The 24,901-nt window shown below is 39.7% G+C and overlaps 1 protein-coding gene across 1 annotated transcript in view; it reads left to right on the top strand.

The window, feature by feature from the left end:
* LOC139444618 (uncharacterized) overlaps window positions 1-24,901 on the top strand; it is an 86,138-nt gene that overhangs the window by 1,386 nt on the left and 59,851 nt on the right. The window lies entirely within an intron of this gene.

The following is a 24,901-nucleotide window of genomic DNA, read 5'->3' as shown; positions in this document are numbered from 1 at the left end:
TAATTTTTACTTCACCATGCATTGCATGAACAACTTGAGACCGATCTTTGTTTCATAAGGCTGACATTCTATCGACCATATGATTTCACTGGTAAAATAATTGGCGTTTGAGGACTTAAAGTATTAAAGATTCGTCTTTAAACTTTTATGGCAGGACAATAACAGAAGAGTCAATATATTTCCTAATTTGTTTACTTGATTACAACGTTAGAAGGTGAATATATACATGCTTCAACCCTTGATTGTGCAAATTTATAGTTATTATTCAATAAAAGGGAGTTCTTCCTTTCTCATTTTAATAATAATATTACAGTAAACTACGGTTATAACGAACGCCAAGGGCCCACAAAGTTAAGTTCGTTATAATCGTAGTTCGGCATACATACAGCATATATACAGCAAATAGTCGGGGCCAAAAGTCCAATTCGTTACATATGTCAGTTCGTTATATGCGTGTTCGTTATAAACGTAGTTTACTGTATCTGAACAATTCATCTTTAGCCTTCTTTCGGGGGCTTGGTCTGACATTAATACAGCGCAAGTTATGCTGTAACGTTTCTGAAAAATGTTCTTCTGTTTTGTATTCAGCGCAAGCTTTACAGTCAGTATTCAATAGCGCGCAAATTGTATACGTAACATTATGCCGTATTCAAATATGTGACGTCATCGCAAAATATATTTTGCCGTTGTTTAATCTAAAAGAACGGGTTTAATTCATTGTACGGTCGCGGCCCATCATATCATCGTTACCATTTCTCACACGAATATCTCATCTCTCACTATCCCCATTACCGCCAGGGTCTTCCTCCAGACGCCAAGCCGGTATTAGTTGACGACTTTGAACTGTACTTTCGAGGAACCTTGACTAAACATTCGTGTCTTTCATTAATTTCATCGTAAATATGAATTATGATTTATTGACATATTTGCATACCTTGCGTTGTTATTCCCATTTTTCTCTTGGCAATTTTGACGTTAACGACATACGAAGCATTTGGATAACTCGCCTACTAATGACTATGTCTTCCAGAGTAGGAGAGCAATCCACTTGTCAAGGCACAAAAATGGTATCGTTAATGGAAATGGGTCTCAGATTACAGAGCCGAATGTGAGGTACACTGTACCTAGTGGAATGCAACGTATGAAATAATAATATAGCGTCTGATAAGGTGTGTGTTAAATGTTGATGTTTTCTGATTTTACCCTCATAGTCAATTCTACATTCTTTTTCACGACGCCGTTAAATGATATAAATCGGGAGAACGTAGCACCTTGTTTTGAATCTGGTTAGTCTGCTTGTCTCGGTGATTGTTTGGTCCAACATAATGATACCTCGCGGGGAATCCGGTTAGAATACGTCCCCAGCTAACTATGCATGTCGAAAGAGGCGACACAATTAATTCAGTGGTCAGGACTTGGTTCATCGTGTGGCATGGCACCCCGGCCGCGTAGTACGGGAGTGAATGAGGGGATATGGCGTGACACGATATGCCGAGGGTAGTGCAGCATGGATAGATAGATATATTGTTTTTATTTTCTCCAGTATTGAAGATATATTATATAAGATAGATACGTAGAGGTTATCACGCGAGTGTGTTTGGGGATGGTAAATATCCTGCATTAGGAATAAACATTGTATTTAGCGAGCCTTTATCATATAATGTCATTCTTTAATTCTGTGCTTAAAAATCGCTTTCCCCCTCTCACAAACATAAATGAAACATTGCGAGTTTTCCTGCAATGAGCGCATTAATATTTATTACGTCAGAGGGTAAGTGACGTGTCAGTCGGACAGTGACAGTAGCCAATATAGTTCCAACTGAAATCTGTTTCTTATACAATGGCGAAGCAACATAAACGCAAAACAACAATTGTTTTTAATTGCCCTTTGCGGCAATCCATCGGTCTGTTCGCTGGAGTAACTGCCCTTTGTCAAAGGGAAGCTACTCTAACCCTGTCTCTGAAACGTCACGGCCATGGTCAGACCTTGTTGACAGTCGGTCCGTCCTGTCATAACGTTAAGAAGTGTAGTCAGATGTACACACAGCGACCAAACGCAACAAGGTAACAATTCACATACATTTCGGCCAAATCCAACTATTTTAATTTGTGGAGAATGTTTCAAGCCGCAGAGGTCTACAAGCACAGATATGGCTACTGATCCCGCTTGGCTAGGCCTCGTGCCCTCGCAAAATTGTTTCGAAATTTATATCTCCAAAGTTAGCAAAACTTATAAAATGCCTTAACTACGTCACAGTCAGACACTGATTTTCAGTATACAAGACTGTTCTTAATAATGATAGCAATTATCCCTGTAGTTTATCCAGATTGCTGATGGTTAATTCTGACTCGATCCCCGAATGACGAGGGTGACGCCATGTTTGTTTATAAACAGTGAAAGTAGTCCATACTTGACCTTTGATGTTTGCATCTCTATCCGCATATGACCCCAACGGATATCGTTTTTATCCGTTGGCTTTATCCTGCCGAGAAACCTACCCATTATATGAAAAATGAATATAAATGAAAACTAAACAAAGTAGTTGCATGTCCTAGTGAAAGTGGTATGGACACATGCTGCAACCTGTTAACATAATGAGAGACTAGTAACATAGTTGCGCCCCATATATCAAGGTCAAGGTTTTTCATGCAATCAGGCAGTCCGCCTAGGAGGAAAGACATGATAACATCATCATCATCATCATCATTCGGCCAAAGGTCAACAAAGCAATTTGCAGATTTAATATAAAACATATTTTCGAACATTTATTTTTCTTATTGTATGTTAATAGTACATGACATAAAAATGTGTTTGACTATGTCATGGGGTACTGTTCCGCAATGACATTCTCGCGATTCTATCTTAGGGCATCGAATTTTGACCATATTAGACAGAACATAAAACTGTGAAGGAAAACGTACAGAAAGTTGCCAAATGCTACTTTCATCACAACAGGCTAACCCTGACTGTGATCTTGCACGGATGGTCAGTCGTTCCTAAGGTGTCATAAACCTTTGTGGCTTTGAATCCCGGTTTGCCCCGATTATTTTCTAGGTTTTTCAGCACCATATCCGTTCTCTGGGTTTCACTAAAGTGGTAAACGTCTAAGACCTGCATCACTTCGGGATTTCCTCCCACATTAAGCTAACACGCCGACCACCCGATCCCGTTAGTCGCCTCTTACAACAAGCATAGTCGCCTTTTACGGCAAGCATGGGTTGCTGAAGACCTATTCTAACCCGGATCACGGGTCTCGTGGGATGTGGTCAGCTGGCATTATGGACACTGTTCCAACAAACTTATGCCCTGTTGTTTGGAAAGATGCCATCAGACGAGGAATGTCAGTAAATGTATGTGATATTCATAAAGACGCCATAGTATCTGACGATATAGCTATTTTTATAATGAAACACATCGAACTGATATTCCTTTCCGAAAATATAAGACTCCTGCAAGAAGTTAACATTCCTAGTCACTCATAAAGCGGATATAGTTTGTAATAATGATATAGAATTATTCAGACTTGTTCCAATGGTTGACAGGTAGCATTTCCGTTCTTCTACGTTCAAGTAAAAGTTGAACTCTGAGCAAGTGAGCCAAGATGAATGTTTAACCGTGTTTTTGCATGTCTTTATCTACATGCCCTTAGAGACTAAGGGGGCACGGATGGCCCAGTCGTCTAAGGCGACGCGATTCGCTGTGCAGAGTTGCGTCCCTTGGGTACGCCAGAAACCAATGATTGTGGGTTCGAACCCCGGTTCGCCCAGATTATGTTTCTAGGTTTGTCAGCACCATTCCCGTGCTCGTGGGTTTCACCGAAGTGGTAAACGTCTGAGACCTGCATCACTTCGGACTTTTCTCCCACATTAAGCTGACACGCCGTGATATAACTGGAAAACTGTTAAAAGCGGCGTTAAACCAAACTCACTCACTCACTTAAAGACTAAGCTTATGTAACGCTCGAGTCTACATGAACACATCTGCAACCAGCATTTTGACACATTTTATCTTAGCGTAGTTCAAGTGATACTCCAAGACCTCAACAAGTGAACAAAGTCTTGTTCTCATTCACAGAACATATGTGACTTTCATAACAATTTCAAAATGTATTTGCTCATTTCTTAAATTATTATTATTATTTTATTTTTTTGCCGCATATGATGGCGGTCTGTAATTAATCGGGTCTGGACAAGACAATCCATTGACTGACATCATGAGCATCGATCCACGTAATTGGGATACGATGACATGCATCAGCCAAGTCAGCGAGCCTGACCACCCGATCGCGTTAGTCGCCTCTTACGAAAGCATAGTCGCCTTTTACGACAAGCATGGGTTGCTGATGACAAATTCTACGCCGGATCTTCCCGGGTCATTTGGTAAATTAAGCAGAACGTAGACCATAAGGGCCCTTTTAATACCTTTTGAATACGATTTCTAAGATTTATTTCAACATATATGCACATAAGCCTTGGCCATAACACAGTAATCAATTATTCATCTAGAATTCCAATACCCTATGTTCAACAAGAAGATTATACTCCAAGTGTAAGCAGTACTTCCTGGTGGGTTTCCTGGCTGATGCTAACAGAAGCATGTTAAGGACGAAACCCAACATTTAGTTTTTACTTCCTACATCTCTGATGCGTACCTGCTGCGCAAATGCACTCACCAGTTGTGTCCTTAAGCCGAAAAGCATGACTGTCGTGGATGATTGAACAACATGGCAGTAGGTATGTCGTGTGTGCTTTTGTGTCGAAGTAAATAATTAATCTTAGTATAAATCTAGAAGTCTCATTCTGTGCAATCTGTAGTATGTCTTTGACGGAATACTGTATTAGTCAACAACTCTGGGAACAATAAAAACGTTTTAAAAAAATCTAGAAGTCTCAAGACAACTTGAGTAGCTCTATTGCACACAGAGAGCTGACACATTAGAATTGTCCAAGGTTAACATATTGTAGATACTGGAATTTCGGGTGGAGGCATAAGTGTTGACGTCGAAGGTGGGCGTGGCTGTGTGACTGAAGTCGTGGTTACTGTGGAAAACATTGTCACCCCAAGGTAAATGAGTGCAGACAGAATCAATAGACAAAAAGATTCCCATCATGGGAATTTTTAAAACTAGGCAGACCTGATATGGATTGATTGCATTTCTTAGTTTATGACATCTTGTACATACATGGTGGTTATGTGGGCACATATAAGTGAGATAGTTTGTGTGGGTGGGGGTGTGGGGGAGTTGGCGAGTGAGTGGTTGACAGACCCCAAAGACCGAAGACCGTATCTCGTTGGCATTGATGTCCGAGTTACCTGACACTCTCACTAAAACACTCCTCACAATGTAAAGCAATATTTTGCAAATCTAGAACCACTCCTCACAATGAATTTTTTTTTATCTTGCAACATCTACTCTTGAACCACTCCTCACAATGTAAAGCTATATCTTGAAACATCTAGAACCACTCCACACAATGTAAAGCTAAATCTTGAAACATCTAGAACCACTCCTCACAATGTAAAGCTAAATCTTGAAACATCTAAAACCACTCATCACAATGTAAAGCTGTATGTTGCAACATCTAGCACCACTCCTCACAATGTAATATTGTGCAACTTCTAGAGCCACTCCTCCCAATGTTAAGAAATATTTTGCAACATCTAGTACCACTCCTCACAATGTAAAGCTATATCTTGAAACATCTAGAACCACTCCTCGCAATGTAAAGCTATATCTTGCAACATCTAGAACCACTCCTCACAATGTAAAGCTGTATGTTGCAACATCTAGCACCACTCCTCACAATGTAATATTGTGCAACTTCTAGAGCCACTCCTCCCAATGTTAAGAAATATTTTGCAACATCTAGTACCACTCCTCACAATGTAAAGCTATATCTTGCAACATCTAGAACCACTCCTCGCAATGTAAAGCTATATCTTGCAACATCTAGAACCACTCCTCACAATGTAAAGCTATATCTTGCAACATCTAGAACCACTCCTCACAATGTAAAGCTATATTTTGTAACATCTAGAACCACTCACTCTTACTGAAGACATTTATCTTACAACATCTTGACCGCGCATCCCATCTCTTCAGAACGAAAAATGCATCTATGATAATTTCAAATGCTGCAGTTTATAGCAGTTTGCAGCATTGATTCTTCATGAGCGCTGGCTTCAGCTAAGTCCACACGATTGACTGAAATACGAAAGACAATCAAATCAGAGCTCTGATAACTTGATCGAGCAATTTCGATTTGCCATGGCAACGGTGTATTTTATCTTTCATGTTTAACCATAGAACGCACCATACGACTAAGCTCCAAATGGCCATCTCAGTATTTTTCTTTGATTTATCAGCAATCAAGAGGATTTCTTTCTGTACAGAGGCCGCGGCGTTAAACCCAAGTCTTGATTATACAACAGTTCACTCAGTCACAATATCCCATGTGATCAAGTCAGATTGCCAGCAATCAGTACGTGGTCATAGGACAAGCGATTATGTGTGCGCGATATATACTTTAACCCCTTGTCAATGGGATGTATGTTTAACATGGCGGATGGGCATTGTACTGTCTGAAGTACATATATAATTTAACCCTAAGTCAAAGGGATGTTTGTTCCGCATAGGCATTAAGGTGAGGTGAGGCGTATTCTTGTATCGCTCCTCAGTAGGATACATCGCCATTGCGCTTCCAGAAGGACCATACATATTTTTACAACCCTAAGTACTATATTATAGTACTATATATAATGTAACCCTCTTCAATAGGATATATGTTTCACATATCCAGGGGCGGTCGAGTAGCCTAGTGGTTATAGCGTTCGCTCGTCACGCCCGGGTTCGATTCCCGACATGGGTACAATGTGTGAAGCCCATTTCTTATGTCCCCCGCAGTGATATTGGTGGAATATTGCTAAAAGCGGCGTAAAACCATATTCACACACTCACATATCCACATTGCACTACCTGAAACACGATATACAATTTTACAACCCATTTTCATTAGATGTATCATTCACATATCGACATTGCGCTGCGCGAAGTGCTATATATTATTTAACCCTTCTGGAAAGGATACATGTTTCACGTATCTACATTTCGCTGCACGGTATATAATTTAACCCCATGTCAATAGCATGTATGTTTCACATAGATATGTAATGTATGAGCTAAGAGTGTTATTTAAGAACTCGCAGATGTTTGATAAGAGGTCTTGAAGCCATGTTGCCAACAGTCACTTCCTACCGAGACGTAATTACCGCGAGTACATTCCAAATGACAGAAATCAGAAGAGCCAGGCCATTTACAGGGTGATCAACTTCAACAGCCAGGGATCTAGATTAACTTGACAAGCGCAACCGGAGCGGATCTTAAAGCTATGACTAAATTGTAGATAAGAGTAAGGCCGTCAAATAATAAGATCCTATTTCACTTGCTCTCCTGTATGTACATTCATATGTACACTACAGTGTACGTACAATTGTAGATAACTTTTCATACCCAGTTGTCTTTGACGTGAAAAACGTATTTTAAAAATCTGAAGATATTTCCTCTACAATGAATGAATGAATGAATGAATGAATGAATGAATGAATGAATGAATGTCAAAACTGTCATCATTTGGCTGACCCAATGACTACAGAGTGAGCCTTGCCTTCAGTGAGAAATAAACAAGACTAGTTTGGTGTTTAAACCTTTATTCATTGCACAGTTTCAACAATAGCATCACAAGAAGTCCAATCTTCCAAAGGATCCATGTATAGAATTGTTTTAAACGATTGTTGACAACACCCCAACAATACATTAATACTGACAACAGATGGAGACGTTTGGCGAATTCTTTTTAAGTTCATAATTTACCAAATGAAACAGGCAGATGGAGGAATATACCATAAACTGAAAGAGAATGACCTCTCTACCGATTATAAGACAAAGGAGATGATTTTCACTCCTTCTTTATCTGTCCTTCATTTGAAATAGTGACTGCTCGGAAAAGGTGTTTATGACATATTGTTGTATGTACAAGTATAACTAAAGTTCACTTAGTTCATCTCTGGCTGCTAATAGTGTCAGATACAATTCCCTATTTGACTTGTGTCATATGTTCCCGTGTGATTTTAGGTGAACAATTGATTTGCCTTTGCATGTGTTTGTGACGGGTGCCCCCGGTGGGGCAGCATACGCTCTCCTTTTCGCGAACACTTGGGACATGTATTATCACTATTTGATAGTGATTCATAAACACATGCTCATGATGTAGTCGGAATCGTACAATCCACTCTCGATTTTTTTATGAATATGGAAATGGTTTTTCTCTTCGCTTTTATACGAGTAGAAGATAGACAAAATCAGTTTATTTGTAATTAAAACATCAGAGAAGATGGATTAAAATAGGTTAATCTCGTTCCATTCTCTCTTTGAAAGTAAGCTATGCTGTTGTTGTTTTTCTCGCTTTTCATCTCTCTGGCTGTTCAAAGGTAACTGACAAACACTTACATACTTTTTAAAATGAAAAACAAATATGTCAGTCATGTTGTTTTCAAAATATAAGCGAAGACGAGATTACAATATATTTGAGACACACTCGGTTTCCGGTTGCTATTGAAGCTGATAAAAGCTCTAAAGACATGAAAGATTTATGGATAGTAACGACGTTTCATGGCTAGTCCTTGTTCCTTCATCAGGCGTATGTGATGAAAGGGACAAGAAGTGGCTCTGAAACATTACAAGCAAGAAAGACATTGTCATCCATGAAGGTTCCCGGTCTTCATGTTCTTTCAAATTTAAGCTACTTCAAAATGCCTCTTAAAGACAGTGGGATAGCCAAGTGGATAAAACGTTCCCTCGTCACACCGAAGGCCCGGGTTCGATTCCAAAATGAATACAATGTGCAAAGCCTATTTCTTGTGTCCACTGTCGTGATATTGCTGAACTAGTGCCAACAGCACCGTGAAACCATACTCACTCACTCTCAAAGACGTAATACAAACGAGTATAAGATGGATCTAAGCACACACACTACTTAATACTTAGATACAAACAAGGGCTTATTCGAACCTATTTTAGAAAATCAACTCTGGCAATACAACTTGCTTTTATATGAATCTGTGCTGGCATTACAGAAACTCCTCCCAGTACTTAGATTCTTTGAATAGTCCAGTTCATTTTCGTGTAAACGGGATGGTGTTGGTCTTATGCACTGAAGATGTATAACACTGTAGACAAAGGGAGAATGTACCGTTACCATTTTTAGGTGACGTGGTGGGTTCTTATCGGCTCCCTGTCTACTGAGTGCATGTGTCATAGAGTATTAGGCGCTGAAATTGGAAGCGCTCACACCCGAAATAGAAATTACCTAGCACAATCAAATTGAGTGAGTGAGTGAGTTAGGTTTAACGCCGCTTTTAACAGTAGTCCAGTTATATCGCGGCGTGTCAGCTTAATGTGGGAGGAAAGCCCGAAGTGATGCAGGTCTCAGACGTTTACCACTTCGGTGAAACCCATGAGCACGGGTATGGTGCTCACAAACCTAGAAACATAATCGGGGCGAACCGGGATTCAAACCCACAATCATAGGTTTCTGGCGTGTCCAAGGGACGCAACTCCTCACAGCGAATCGCGTCGCCTTAGACGACTTGGCCACCCGTGCCCCCAGCACAATCTAAAGGAACATTCGTAGAGGAAACAGATTAAAATGTCATACCATAATTTTGCAGCTGGTGACATTTACATTGAGTGGGAATTTCCGTTGAAGTGTATGATCCAACACTTAAAACAATGGGTTGGTTATGACAGGCACCTGATGCCGTCTTCAGAACAGCGAAAGGAATCCCGGTAATGGATTTGTAACATTAATATTTACGATATCCTGTCTGACAACTTCTGTATCACCAGTCAATACACCTGCGTTCAAACAGCTCCCCCATATGGAACAATTCATCATTGGCTTCTTCTATTGACTGGCCTTCAACAATAATTACTATGTGAAAGGTTCGTTCCATTTCATACTGTAAATCATACGCTTGTGGTGGCATTTAGTTAGTTATCATCTTGACTGTTGTGATGTGTGCCATTATTCAATAAAGTGATTGAGCACTGTTGGCCACATTTGGTATGTCTGGACAATGTCATCATATATGTCAATGCCTACGTTAACATGTTCATCAATGGCCTTTCAAGAGTGAGTGTGTGAGTGAGTGAGTGAGTGAGTGAGTGAGTGAGTGAGTGAGTGAGTGAGTGAGTGAGTGGATGTGTGAGTGAGTGAGTGAGTGGATGTGTGAGTGAGTGAGTGAGTGGATGTGTGAGTGAGTGAGTGGATGTGTGAATGAGTGAGTGGATGTGTGAGTGAGTGGATGTGTGAGTGAGTGAGTGAGTGGATGTGTGAGTGAGTGAGTGGGTGGATGTGTGAGTGGGTGGATGTGTGAGTGAGTGAGTGAGTTAAGGATATTAAGGACGGAAACTCAACATTTAGTTTTTACTTCTCACATCTCTGATGCGTACCTGCTGCGCAAATGCACTCACCAGTTGTGTCCTTAAGCCAAAAAGCATGACCGTCGTGGATGATTGAACAACATGGCAGTAGGTATGTCGTGTGTGCTTTTGTGTCTGTATTAATCTACAACTCTGGGAAAAATAAAAACGTTTTAAAAAAATTAAAAAATCTACAAGCCTCAAGACAACTTGAGTAGCTCTATTGCACACAGAGAGCTGACACATTAGAATTGTCCAAGGTCAGCATATTGTAGCTACTGGAATTTCGGGTGGAGGCATAAGTGTTGACGTCGAAGGTGGGCGTGGCTGTGTGACTGAAGTCGTGGTTACTGTGGACAACATTGTCACCCCAAGGTAAATGAGTGCAGACAGAATCAACAGACAAAAAGATTCCCAACAAGGAAATTTTTAAAACTAGGCAGACCTGATATGGATTGATTGCATTTCTTAGTTTATGACATCTTGTACATACATGGTGGTTATGTGGGCACATATAAGTGAGATAGTTTTTTTGGGTGGGGGTGGGGGTGGGGGTGGGGGTGGGGGTAGGGGTGTGGGGGTTGGGGAGTAGGCGAGTGAGTGGTTGACAGACCCCAAAGTCCGAAGACCGTATCTTCATAGATCGTTGGCATTGATATACGAGTTACCTGACACTCTCACTAAAACATGAGTGAGTGAGTGAGTGAGGGTGAGTGAGTGAGTGAGTGAGGTTCCCGCCATATCATGGCGAATTAGGCTTCACACGAGGGAAATCGAACCCTGGCTTTCGAACGAATGCTTTAACCACCAGGCATATTTATAATAATCATACCTTCAACCAGGTTAAGCGTTGGCGGTGGGGGTAGTCTAGTTGTTAAAGCCGTGATATTGCTGGAATATTGCTAAAAGCGTCGTAAGACCATACTCACTCATTCAATGAGGTTGGCGAAGTACATAAACTTCCACTGCAAATAACATGGCTTGTCTGTAAAACTAAACGATCGACATTGCAAGCACCTTTGTGTTTGGTTTGACTATGTCAGGTTACACCCATGGCAACAGTCAATGTTCTACACAATCAATCCTTGTGTTATTTTCTACGATGAACCGGGCCAAATTGAAAGGGACACATGCAGAAGTATTACGTAAACCAAGCTCACTAAAACCTGACCAGCATCTTCAAGAGAAACCTCTCGGGAATACATAACGTTGAAGAACCAGATAACTAGGGACACAATCGTAATTGCAATTTACTCAAGGGCAAACACAAAATAAAAAAGCCAATTTGCTCGGAAACCCAATGAGAGGATGCGCAATGGGTCTTCGGGCAAGACGTGGTCGTGATCTTCCGGTAATTATAAGACGTCAACGCAAGAGAATCACCAGTCTGGAATTTCCGCGGAAACAGATTACACTGGGCGTAAAGGTAAAATAGCTGTGAATAATATATGAATGGATCCCTGAAAATCAGTGATGTTACCATGTGTTCGCGAAAAGGGTAAGCATGTCCTGCCCTACCGGTAGCACCCACTCACCCAATTTGCAAGTGTGTGTTGCCCGATGCCTCACTGCAACACACCAACAGCCTTAATCCTAAACCATTAAGGCTAAAATACAGTCATTTTGCCAATTTCGGCCAAGCATATGATACTGTAAACGGACCTTGTCTGTGGCATAAATCATTGGTGGAAAATAGTGAATGCTATTCCATAATCAAATATCCCACACACTTTAACGTTTCTTTATGTGAACCTTCGTGTAAGAAATGCATTGTTTCATTGCTTCTTGTCTGAGGCAGTCCAGAATTTTTTAGCCATGTGACGGCTGTCTCTTGAGAGAACAGACATTCAAGTGATCGACAAGAAAATGCAGTGACACGATAGCGCATTAACTGATATTGATGAAACTAAAAGCCCTGGGACTTGAGTCCACAAGCAGACACGCCTATAGTCTACAAGCAGAAACATCGACCCAGTTCAGGAAAACATAAAACTTCAACGCCAGATGATAACTACGTGCCCTGTTGAAGGTAGGATTGAGCTCTGGATTTCATTTTATTTATTGGATTCGAAATACTTATAGGTATCGGCACGCATAAGGGACGCAACTCTCCACGACGAATTGCAGCACCTGGGGCGACGTGGTCTCTGGTGTCCACGTCACTTAAAGACATTGTGCCCCTTCATTCGTCGATCCATATAAGCGTTGGGCGTCAACTCTCTTGTTTAACCTATGAGTGAGTGAGTGAGTGAGTGAGTTGGGTTTAACGCCGCTTTTAACAGTAGTCCAGTTATATCACGGCGTGTCAGCTTAATGTGGGAGGAAAGCCCGAAGTGATGCAGGTCTCAGACGTTTACCACTTCGGTGAAACCCACGAGCACGGGTATGGTGCTGACAAACCTAGAAACATAATCGGGGCGAACCGGTTTAACCTATGAATTCACATGTTAACATCAGAGGGTTCTTTGGGCCATTCTTGACAAAAGGCCATGCATTTTTCTCGTAGTAGCAGTAAAAGTAGTCGAAGAAGAAAAGTAGTAGTAGTAGTAGTAGTAGTAGTAGTAGTAGTAGTAGTTGTTGTTGTTGTTGTTCTGTCAGTTTGTTTGTTTGAGGCAGATCCAGCAATATTCCAGCTATATGACGGCGGTCTGTATATAACCACGTCCGGACCAGACAATCCAGTGATTGACATCATGAGCATCTATCCACACAATCGGGATACGATGACATGCATCAACCAAGTCATCGAGTCGCACCTTCCGATCCCGTTAGTCGCCTCTTACGACACGCGTGTGTTGCTGAAGACCAATTCAAACTCGGATCTTCATGGTTGGTAGCAGCAGTGGTAGTGGTGGTAGTAGCAGTCACAGCAATAGTAGTAGCTAAGTAGGTTGTCATGTGTGTTGGCTTATTGGGCTTCACACACAATATTGTGCGGTATGTTTGGTTCCAATGTGAGGATGGCAATCCAAAAACCATGGACACCTCAATTCGGGAGTCATCATTTTGTTTGCTCTTCAATTGCCAATTCGTCGAATATTCTCCAAGAAACTTCATTAGTATGCATCATTTCAACGATCTAGGAATATTGCATTGCAACGACGTACCAAAGAATCACAAAACATGGTAAGCCACCATTTACGAATATTCATCTACGTGCATTTCACCACGTAATTATGCCGCCTATGATAGGAGTGAATAGCAATGAAAGAGGTGGCATAAAGAATATATTGTGTGAATGTTGTTTTAGAAAGAACCGCCTTCTCATTTGTAAAGGATTCATTTCCCGAGGCATCGATTCAAAGAGCTCATTAAAATTCTGAATTCAGTGTTGATGGCTAAGGCGTCACATTTTATTAAACGTTTGGAACTGAATTGATACTTGTGAACCCAATTATTCAACGCAAACTTGAAATTTTAAACCAGGCAATGCGGCAGTGAGAGAGAATGCCTCATGAATGAGTTCTATTGATCTTTCATATACTGTAGGACTGAGAGTATTGTATAGCAGCGTTCAATGTAATTTAGACTGGTATCGAGAAGAGGACTATTTGTCATATGGCATCCGAAAATCGTTTTAGCATTTTTCTCTAGATATATTTTCAACTGATCGGAAAAGAATATTATTTACCGTTTTCTAACATGGACTTTCGGACATGGTAGTCAGTAAAACCATATAGTAGTCAGTTTAGTGACAAAATATTGAGTAAACAAATGAAAGCATTTCGAAGTGAACAATTGGCATATGCATCGAAACGTGAAGGGTGTCCGAATTACGTTCGTGAGTAATTTCTTGAGTTGGAGTTGGAGCTTTTCAATACACTTTTCATATTGATAGTGAAGCTTTTCAATTCCAGTCAGGATGAAGTTTTCTGAACCCACCCTGAAAAACCCATCCACGGCAACTTTGAGGTCATCGTTGTCGTCATAGTGCTTTCCACGAAGGTGTTCTTTCAGTTTAGGAAACAGGTGGAAATCACTTGGTGCCAGGTTTGGCGAGTATGGAGGGTGAGGAAACTCTTCCAACCCATATTTGCAAGTCGAGAGGTGTAAGAGGCATTGTCATGAAAAAGTAGAACTCCGGCAGGATCACACCCTTTGAATACAGTGGCCCTAACTCTCTTCACTGATCTTAAAGATTTGAATTATTTGGTGCCGGAGAAGTGGAATGGAGCCATTCCATGGATTGACGTTTTGACTTGGGATCATTGTGGTAGACCCGTCTTTCATCTCTTTTTTTAATTTGACGAAATCCTCCTCAATTTGCTTTAACTTTTCTCTGGCAATGTCAGTTCTTTTTACCTTAAGATCAGAATTCTGGCACCCAACGCGCAGATATCTTATTCATCTGTAATTCTTCATGAATAATACTTTCAGTGGATTCATGTCTTAGACTTGTGTCTTTCTCAAGTACAGCAATGGTATTACGTCTAACTGACAGTAGAAGTTTGTCCATCGCCTTGATTGAATCATCATTGCGGAACGTCCAGACCAATGGTCATCATTTAGGCTTGTTCTCCCAGCCTTAAACATAGCTGCTTAACAGTGGAATAGCTAGGGCACTTATCCCCATACACTTGTGACATGCGGTCACGAATTTCTTCGGGAGTACTTTTCTCTAAAGTCAAAAACTTGGATGACTGTTCGAGACTCGTACAAACAAACGGTCTCAACAGACCAAATACACTTGCAATGAACTGCTCAAATAATGTACTACTTTGACTAGTTCCCTTTGATATGGCCCATAGTAGAAAATTAGTCAGGCTTAGAACTTTTTACCAGGACTCGTATGTCCCCAATATTAGTCGGTGAATCAAGCATGGTGAAACAAAGTTTGAAGTGCTTACGTGGGTAACCCTGAAATTAATGTTTTGAAAGTTCAAGACCTTCCTTAGTAAGTGGATTATAGAATCCAAGACATGACTTACCCAGCCTACAGTGTCAACCATTAACATTTAACATGCTAGGCAGGGCCGTGCGTGGTAGACTGATGTGTTGCTCGCAGGGCAAGAATGGGCAAGGCGCATTGCGTGACTTCTTTGAAGAAAGTCAGAAAACAAACCTCCCGTTCGTGATGGTGTCGGTCGTTGTCTGAATGATTGAAACTCTTTGACGTCTTCTAACCACAAAACAACAGGGGAGGCGATTTAATTTTCAAGTGTCATTGTTAATTAAGGAGAATCTTGAACACTGACAATGAGAGTTTGTCGAATGTGTATGTTCAGAGTCTTAGGAGCGGCAGGATTCTGAGTCAATGAGTCACTGAATTTTAATAGGATTCGTGTTCTGTCATGCTATAGGTAATTGGCGCGACGCGTTGCGTGTTAAAGAAGGTTATGACATCGAAAGTTTCATTATTTTCAGTATGGAATAGATATTTCATCACAGGATTTGTGATTGACCTGACCTGACAAAGCTCACTTGTGTTTGAGCAGCTCGGATAATGTCAGCTTTGTCAAATCATTCGATGAGGTGAGGAGAAATCGGGTTTAACGTCGCATTCAAGTCTATGCACGTGTATGCTCGTGTGTCTGTGGCTGCTTATAATAATCTGGATTTATGCCGTTTTTTAGTGCTAGTCCATTGAGACACCACGCCGCAGTTTAACATGGATACCCCACTCACACACAGTATACTGACTCCGAGCCGACCAGTCCTTGTTTTAGCCATGTAATACCGAGCGCCGGAATGGTAACAACAAGTACCATCTTTTAACGTCGTTTGGTATGACGCGGCCAGGAAATCGAACCATAACCCCTTTCATGGCTGACGCCTTATCCACTTGATGAGATAACAATTCTATTTCAGAATAATATATTCTACAATATGACTGAAATATTGCTGATTATCAAGCATACATGTTGATGTGACATCACTTAAATATTGCTGACTACGATACGACTGAAATATTGCTGATTATCAAGCATACATGTTGATGTGACATCACTTAAATATTGCTGACTACGATACGACTGAAATATTGCTGATTATCAAGCATACATGTTGATGTGACATCACTTAAATATTACTGACTACGATATGACTGAAATATTGCTGATTATCAAGCATACATGTTGATGTGACATCACTTAAATATTGCTGACTACGATCTGACTGAAATATTGCTGACTATCAAGCATACATGTTGATGTGACATCACTTAAATATTGCTGACTACGATATGACTGAAATATTGCTGACTATCAAGCATACATGTTGATGTGACATCACTTAGATATTGCTGACTACGATATGACTGAAATATTGCTGACTATCAAGCATACATGTTGATGTGACAACACTTAAATATTGCTGACTACGATATGACTGAAATATTGCTGACTATCAAGCATACATGTTGATGTGACAACACTTAAATATTGCTGACTACGATATGACTGAAATATTGCTGACTATCAAGCATACACTACTGCCTAGAAGTTCATTCCCCTTACACGCATGGGCAACGCGTTACGCAACCAGTGTGCATCGGGTTGGTCACGCGTGTGATACCCGTGTGCAACGCGTTGCACACGGGTGTGCACCCCGTCCGCCACTCGTGTGCAACGCGTGACACACTCATTAGAGGGGGAACAAACTTTTGATCAAAGGAGGACCCGTCTTAAAGGGGCACTGATCTAACGCAATTCCCCGGGACTGGTTGTTGCCTTTGTTATTGTTTTTTCCCAGTGAGTACCCGGATGTAGAGCAGAAATCTAGACTAGCTCGCGACCTCTGTTGCGCCATTCGTAAGCGCATTAGTCACTTTTATGGATACCGGTAGTAATAAGAGCGTATGGTCACATTGATCAACAAAATGAAATACAGTTTTCGAGATAATAAGGAAATGTAGGTATTTTTGTGGGTAGCATCGGTAATGGTGGCGAAGTTTTGATATGTCACTTGCTTGGTAATTTTGCGATTTTCGTTTACACTATTTTGACTTGCAACACAAAGTAAATATTTCATCTGAGCATTGCTTTTTTTATAGTGTGTATATTTTTTTACTGTCAAAATGTGTAACACATTTATTAAACGTATAAATATTCAGTTATTTTACAAAGTGACTGAAAAACATTTCCATCTGTATTATTATGATAACGAATTCCAATCATTTTGATGTTTAATGTCATCACCAAGAGACTGAAAATGTTACGTTGAAAAGTACATGTCTATGTTGTTTGGCTTCTAATCCTACATAATAATCTGTTGTGATGTTTGTAGGCCCTTTTGATCGTCTTAATCAATCTGGACAGATCTTTTAGTCAAAATGACTGAAATATTTACACATTTTATAAATTGCCTGAGAGAATCACATTTTACAAATTGACGGTAATCTATACAAGCTTACAAAGGAAATGACCTGTGAAAACAACGTCTATCGCGCATTGAAGAATTTCCCAACCAAGACGTAGAGAAACAAGAACGAATCGGTTCAAATGAAGGAAAACAAAATGCAAATACCATAATTACAACTTACCAAATTTATGTGTATAAATAGGCAGCTTCCTTGTTCGAGGAATGTATCCGTGAATATCCACACAAAGGAATAATGTCCCACTCATCTGCAGCTATACAAAATAACTTATTCGATGTCACGTGTCTCTGTAACTATCAAATATTCTAAAAGATATATATCGTTTCGGGATATTATAACCCGTGTTCGTTTCTCAACTGATCACTTGGATTGTTTCCAAGGGTTGGCTGAGAAAGGCCACGTGACAACTATTTTCATAACGTCCACGGTTCTTAAAAAATCCACTGAGTTTGATAACAATGAGCAACCAATCAACGTATTATCAGTTAACCCTTTGAACAAAGTATGTTGTTTTTACATCGGCACTTCACGCCATGATATGAGTGTATTCCCTTTGTTTTAGTAAACCTAGACATGTAAACACTCACTTTTGACATATCCACTGTGCAAGATAACAGTGATTAATCAATCAACGTTCTTTTCTGTTAATCCTTTGATGACTAGGAACGATCCGTTGATTTACCTAAAAAAGTAAATCAACTGATCATTCATCTCTTGCTGGGCTGCCACGTGCATATTACATAACGCACATTTCACCTCACTTCAAACCTGGATATAGATTGAATAATTACCCCAGACACAATAAATGCCAAATGAGAACCTTTGTCAGGTAATCTAAGTGGTGCTACCACTAATTGTACCTGTAATAAATTCATTAACTGAGCATCAAGTGAATGACGACAAATACACAAGTGTAGGGTTATACGAGAAAACGTTGATGACAACAAGGGAGTAGTAATCGTATTATCGACGCAATCCGAAATCCGAAAATGCTTTCACTGCATGGATACCTTTTTTTTAGTATTAAACTATAACCATCTGGGGTATTTCCAAATGACGACTTCCGATGAGCTCCGCCGTTCTTTTTGTCTGTTTGTTTAGGCTGAAGAAATTAATTAACATGCGCCCTTTGTCGAATCTTTATAGATCACATTTAACTAATCAGTGTTTATTCAAAAATGCGTAAAACAAATATTGCCTCCAGCCTCCAAGTTTATTTAGCTGTCCTTGCAGACGGTAGCCCAGTCTCTGGTCACGCTCAGTTGCGTTGCGTATCATCCGGGTACTCACAGGGGAAAAAACAATAACAAAGGCAACAACCAATCCGGGAAATGGCGTTAGATCAGTGCCCCTTTAATGCGAATTCTGATTGGCAAGCGCTGGATGTTTCGACTCAAACCGTAATAAACGCGAGAATGCGAGATCGCGACACCTGACCAATGTTGGTATCTCGCGATCTCGCGTTCTTGTGCTTTTGTGTCAATTGCCTTTTCAGTCATATGCAACTATTTTCAAAAACGCGAGAACGTGAGATTGCGACCCTTGACCAATGTCGCGATATCGCGTTCTCGTGCTTTTTCTGCCAATTACCTTGACAGTGACCTAGTGGCTCAGTCCTCTGAGGCGTCACAATTCGCTGTGTACGTAAAGTTGCGTCCCTTGGGCGTGCCAGAAACCTATGATGGTGTGTTTCGTCCCATTTAAAGCTGACAAGCCAGGGAATAACTAAAATATAAATACTGTTCAAAGCGGTGTTGAGCCAAACTCACTCACTTATTCAGAGCCATGCCGGTCCCTCAGGCTGGATATTGGGGGTACTTACTCAGTATAAAGATGTTATTGTTTTCTTGTCGAACTATTTAAAGGGGCACTGATCTAACGCAATTCCCCGGGACTGGTTGTTGCCTTTGTTATTGTTTTATCCCAGTGAGTACCCGGATGTAAAGCAGAAATCTAAACTAGTTCGCGACCTCTGCTGCGCAATTCGTAAGCGCATCAGTCGCTTTTATTGGTAGTAATAAGGGCGTATGGTCACATTGATCAACAAAATGAAATACAGTTTTCGAGATAATAAGGAAATGTAGGTATCTTTGTGGGTAGCACCGGTACTGGTGACGAAGTTTTGATATGTCACTTGCTTGGTAATTTTGCGATTTTCGTTTACACTATTTTGACTTGAAACACAAAGTAAATATTTCACCTGAGCACTGCTTTTTTTTAAAGTGTGTATATTTGTTTACTGTCAAAATGTGTAACTTTTTCAAATTTATTAAAAGTCTAAATATTGAGTTATTTTACAAAGTGACTGAAAAAAACATTTCCATCTGTATTATTATGATAACGAATTCCAAACATTTTGATGTTTAATGTCATCACCAAGAGACTGAAAATGTTACGTTGAAAAGTACATGTCTATGTTGTTAGGCATCTAATCCTACATAATAATCTGTTGTGATGTTTGTAGGCCCTTTTGATCACCTTAATCAATCTGGACAGATTTTTTAGTCAATATGACTGAAATATTTACACATTTTATAAATTGCCTGAGAGAATCACATTTTACAAATTGACGGTAATATATACATGCTTACAAAGGAAAAGACCTGTGAAAACAACGTCTATCGCGCATTGAAGAATTTCTCAACCAAGACGTAGAGAAACAAGAACGAATCGGTTCAAATGAAGGAAATCAAAATGCAAATACCATAATTGCAACCTACCAAATTTCTGTGTATAAATTTTAGGAGCTTCCTTGTTCGAAGAATGTATCCGTGAATATCCACACAAAGGAACAATATCCCACTCGTCTGCAGCTGTACAAAGAAACTTATTCGATGTCACGTGTCTCTGTAACAATCAAATATTTTAAAAGATCTATATCGTTTCGGGATATTATAACCCGTGTTCGTTTCTCAACTGATCACTTGGATTGTTTCAGGTGTTTCACATAGGTGTCAAGTCTCAAGGGTCGGCTGAGAAAGCCCACGTGACAACTATTTTCATAACGTCCACGGTTCCTAAAAAATCCATTGAGTGATAGATAACAATGATCAATCAATCAACGTATTATCAGTTAACCCTTTGAACAAAGTATGTTGTTTTTACATCGGCACTTCACGCCATGACATGAGTGTATTCCCTTTGTTTTAGTAAACCTAGACATGTAAACACTCACTTTTGACATATCCACTGTGCAAGATAACAGTGATTAATCAATCAACATATTTTCTGTTAATCCTTTGATGACTAGGAACGATCCGTTTATTTACAAAAAAAGTAAATCAAGTGATCATTCACCTCTTGCTGGTCTGCCACGTGCATATTACATAAGACACATTTCACCTCACTTCAAACCTGGATTTAGATTGAATAATTACCCCAGACACAATAAATGCCAAATGAGAACCTTTGTCAGGTAATCTAAGTGGTGCTACCACTAATTGTACCTGTAATAAATTCATTAACTGAGCATCAAGTGAATGACGACAAATACACAAGTATAGGGTTATACGAGAAAACGTGGATGACAACAAGGGAGTAGTAATCGTATTATCGACGCAATCCGAAATTGCTTTCACTGCATAGATACTTTTTTTAGTATTAAACTATGACCATCTGGGGTATTTCCAAATGACGACATCCGATGAGCTCCGCCGTTCTTTTTGTCTGTTTGTTTAGGCTGAAGAAATTAATCAACATGCGCCCTTTGTCGAAATCTTTATAGATCACAGTTAACCAATCAGTGTTTATGCAAAAATTCGTAAAGCAAATATTGCCTCCAGCCTCCAAGTTTATTTAGCTGTCCTTGCAGACGGTAGCCCAGTCTCTGGTCACGCTCAGTTGCGTTGCGTATCATCCGGGTACTCAAGGGGGAAAAAACAATAACAAAGGCAACAACCAGTCCGGGGAATTGCGTTAGATCAGTGCCCCTTTAAGGCATCTGTGTACAATTGCTGTCGAAGGATGCGATTCACATGCAACATGCGTGTTCAGTGGGGCTACGTGCATGGAGTAGGAACACACATATTAGCGATATTTCTATTTCTAGGAAGTTTGAGGCAATAGAATAATGTAAGGCGGGATGTTTTGTAGTCAGGTGGGAAAGGATGATAATCTATTAATTAATTTTGAATGGCCTAAAGTAGCGACTATGGTGTCGTGTAAAAACATCTGACAATCTCATTTAGGCCGAATGCTACAAATTGGTCTTGGAGAATTTTGTTTAGATGAATAATAATGTGATTATTTCTGTAACTGTTACAGCAATACTGCTGATGTGGCTTTAAGCAATATTTACTCTATCACTGACAGTGATATATATTGTTTCCAGGTTCCTCACACTTTAATGTTTTCACTATCCATGAACATTCATGTACACAATTTCTTTTGTTAAATTATGTTTAGCATGTTGAGGGTTTTAATTTAAAGTACATAGAAAACAGCACCAAAGGGAGAGGAGTCTACTCTACTCTACATGGGTCTTTGTGTATGTAAATTACATGATAGCATTTTCAAGCTCAAGTCATACATTTTCTAAATGCTACTTGGAGAAAGAAGAGAATGATAGAAGCATGACCACTGTGCAGGACTACTAATGTGCGCATGCGCCTTGACCTTCTGATATCACGCATGCGCACGGACAGCGTCTAAAACACTAGAACACGAGAATGCGACATTTGGACATGATGCAAGGGGTTACTAACTCTGACTATTGTTTCCTGAATAAAATATTATTGACTTCAGATATACCTCTTATCTTTTGGTGTCATGTGACACCAGGTGTTGTTATCAACCAATACTCCTGTATAGAAATACGAAACATCAATGCTTGAGAATGCTAGTGAATAACCAATTTCGATTTGCCAACAAAACAAATTCCTGACAACGTTGACAATAGCGGTAAGAATATATTCATGGATCAGTGATGACCCAGTTGTTTGCAAAAAGAAGCTGTTGCCTCAGATGAATAGATGAAGTTATGCCAGCTGGGACCACGTCAATACATCATGTATGACTTTGCTGCAGGCTTCAATGCAGGGTTGGAGTACACAAAAACTATTCAGAGACAATCAATTCAATTCATTAATCAGTGTAACTACCAGTGCAAATGAAGAATGTTTATTATAATATGTCATTATTATTTTCCCAAAGATTAAAGCAGTTATCAAGATTTATTTTCCATATCTTTAGAAATACTTAATCGTTACATTGAAACTGCCATCATGATGTATTATTATTATGATTATGATTATGATTATGATTATTATTATTGATGTACATATGGTTCGCACCATATGAATATATATCAAGTTTCCTTTTGCAAGAACATATGCATGCTGTTGTGTTTTTTCAAGGTAATCTTCGTTCTCTCATTGATAACAATATCAAAAGAACAAGTATTATAAAATATGATACGGGAATATATTACACACGTTATTTACGCATCCGGTTGCTCATAATACAATGCTAGTAAACAATATTTTTGTTCCAGGGAGTGAATACCAATTAGACCAAGCCAGCTCAACGTCTCATTCACTTATAAAAGACAACTTCATCATAAACATAGTCATCATCGGAGTATTAACAGTTTTTATGTGTGACGCCACATTCCCCGCTATAGTGCAAGTATCCATGATAGAAAACGTATGATGTCTGGAAACGTAAGATCCGACGATTGAGTTATGAATAATAATAAAGGCATGTTTGATGCTGAACGCTCTGAACGAAAACAGGACAATCCGCCATTGTAGTCCGGCAACACAATGTTTTCGTAGTATTTTTAAAAAATAATCTTTGATAATATTTTGTAGATGATTTTTGCAAGGACTACCGTTTTACGAAACGCGATTTTCCGCGTTTCCGCCGATATTTCACATTATAACAATGTATATCTACAATGAAACCGACAGCTCAGAACAAACCAAATTCAACATTTTTAAGTAGTGATATCATAACTTGTTTGATAGGCATTACTTAGAAGTTGACGGATGACAAGATAGACACAATTTTTATGGATAACAACTTCTTTAATACTGTAAAAAGGCGACGTTTCGGTTTGGATCCTTATACCGTTGTCAAGCAAGACTGAATGAGGGACATAGTGCAGAATATATATAGCAAGTGGATGATTAACAATAGAGGATTAACAGCAACAACAAGGGCATACTTACTTACTTACTTACTTACTTACTTACTTACTTACTTACTTTGGAGATTTAACGTGCGCTTTCCGACTGATGCGTATTTCGCACACGGGCCCGGCCAGGCCATTTAATGTGTTTCCGAAAGGGGCGAGGGTGGTCTGTGCAACCCAAGAGGGGGCTTTAGGGGTTGCTTATAAAGAATTTGGGAATTTTGAGATTTGGAATAGATGCCGATGGGGTTGGGGAGGAGAACTAAGGGAGCTGGGTATGGTGGATGATTGTTTGTTTATGTGATTTTGATTTGGTAGGTTATTATGGTTTTAGATGCGTTTTATTAGTTCCGTTTTGATTAAGAATACGCCTCAGGCCTTGAAGTTTTCTAGTTTATTTTGTGGGTTTAGTATTGCTTCTAGAGTGAGAGCCTTGTTTAGATTGAGGGTGGTTTTTAATGCGGTTCGAGGTGTTAGGTAGTGTGTGCAGTGGATGAGTGCGTGTTCTGGGGTTTCTGGTTGTTTGCAGTGTGGGCAGTTACCTGTAGTGTGTTTTTTTAATTTTTTTAGGTGGTTATTTAGGTTGGTGTGTCCTGTTTGGAGTTTAGTGATTACTCTGTCGATTTTTTTTGATGGATTTTTTTGGTTTGGTTAGTGGTTTGCTGAGCACTCTTTTGATTTGGCTATTTGAGTTTAGATATAGGTTATGCCATTTTTTTGTGATTTTTTGTTTGTTTACACTTTTAATTTCTGATTTTGAGATGGGTAAGTTTAAGCTTATTTCTGGGATTTTGAGGGATAGTTTAGCTGCTTTATCGGCGTTTTCATTACCCTATATTCCTACGTGGGCGGGTATCCACAAGAAGGTTATTTGTTTGCCTGCCTTAGTTAGGTCGTTGGAGCTTTTAAGTATTTGATTTATTAATTTAGGTCGGTTTTTGGTATTTTTGTTTTGTAGGGCTTGTAGTC

The sequence above is a fragment of the Haliotis cracherodii genome, unplaced genomic scaffold (genome assembly GCF_022045235.1).
Source record: "Haliotis cracherodii isolate W230 unplaced genomic scaffold, xgHalCrac1.p SCAF_6, whole genome shotgun sequence".
Lineage (NCBI taxonomy): Eukaryota > Metazoa > Mollusca > Gastropoda > Lepetellida > Haliotidae > Haliotis > Haliotis cracherodii.
The sequence above is the reverse complement of the archived record's forward strand: the minus strand, read 5'-3'. Positions and strand labels throughout refer to the sequence as shown.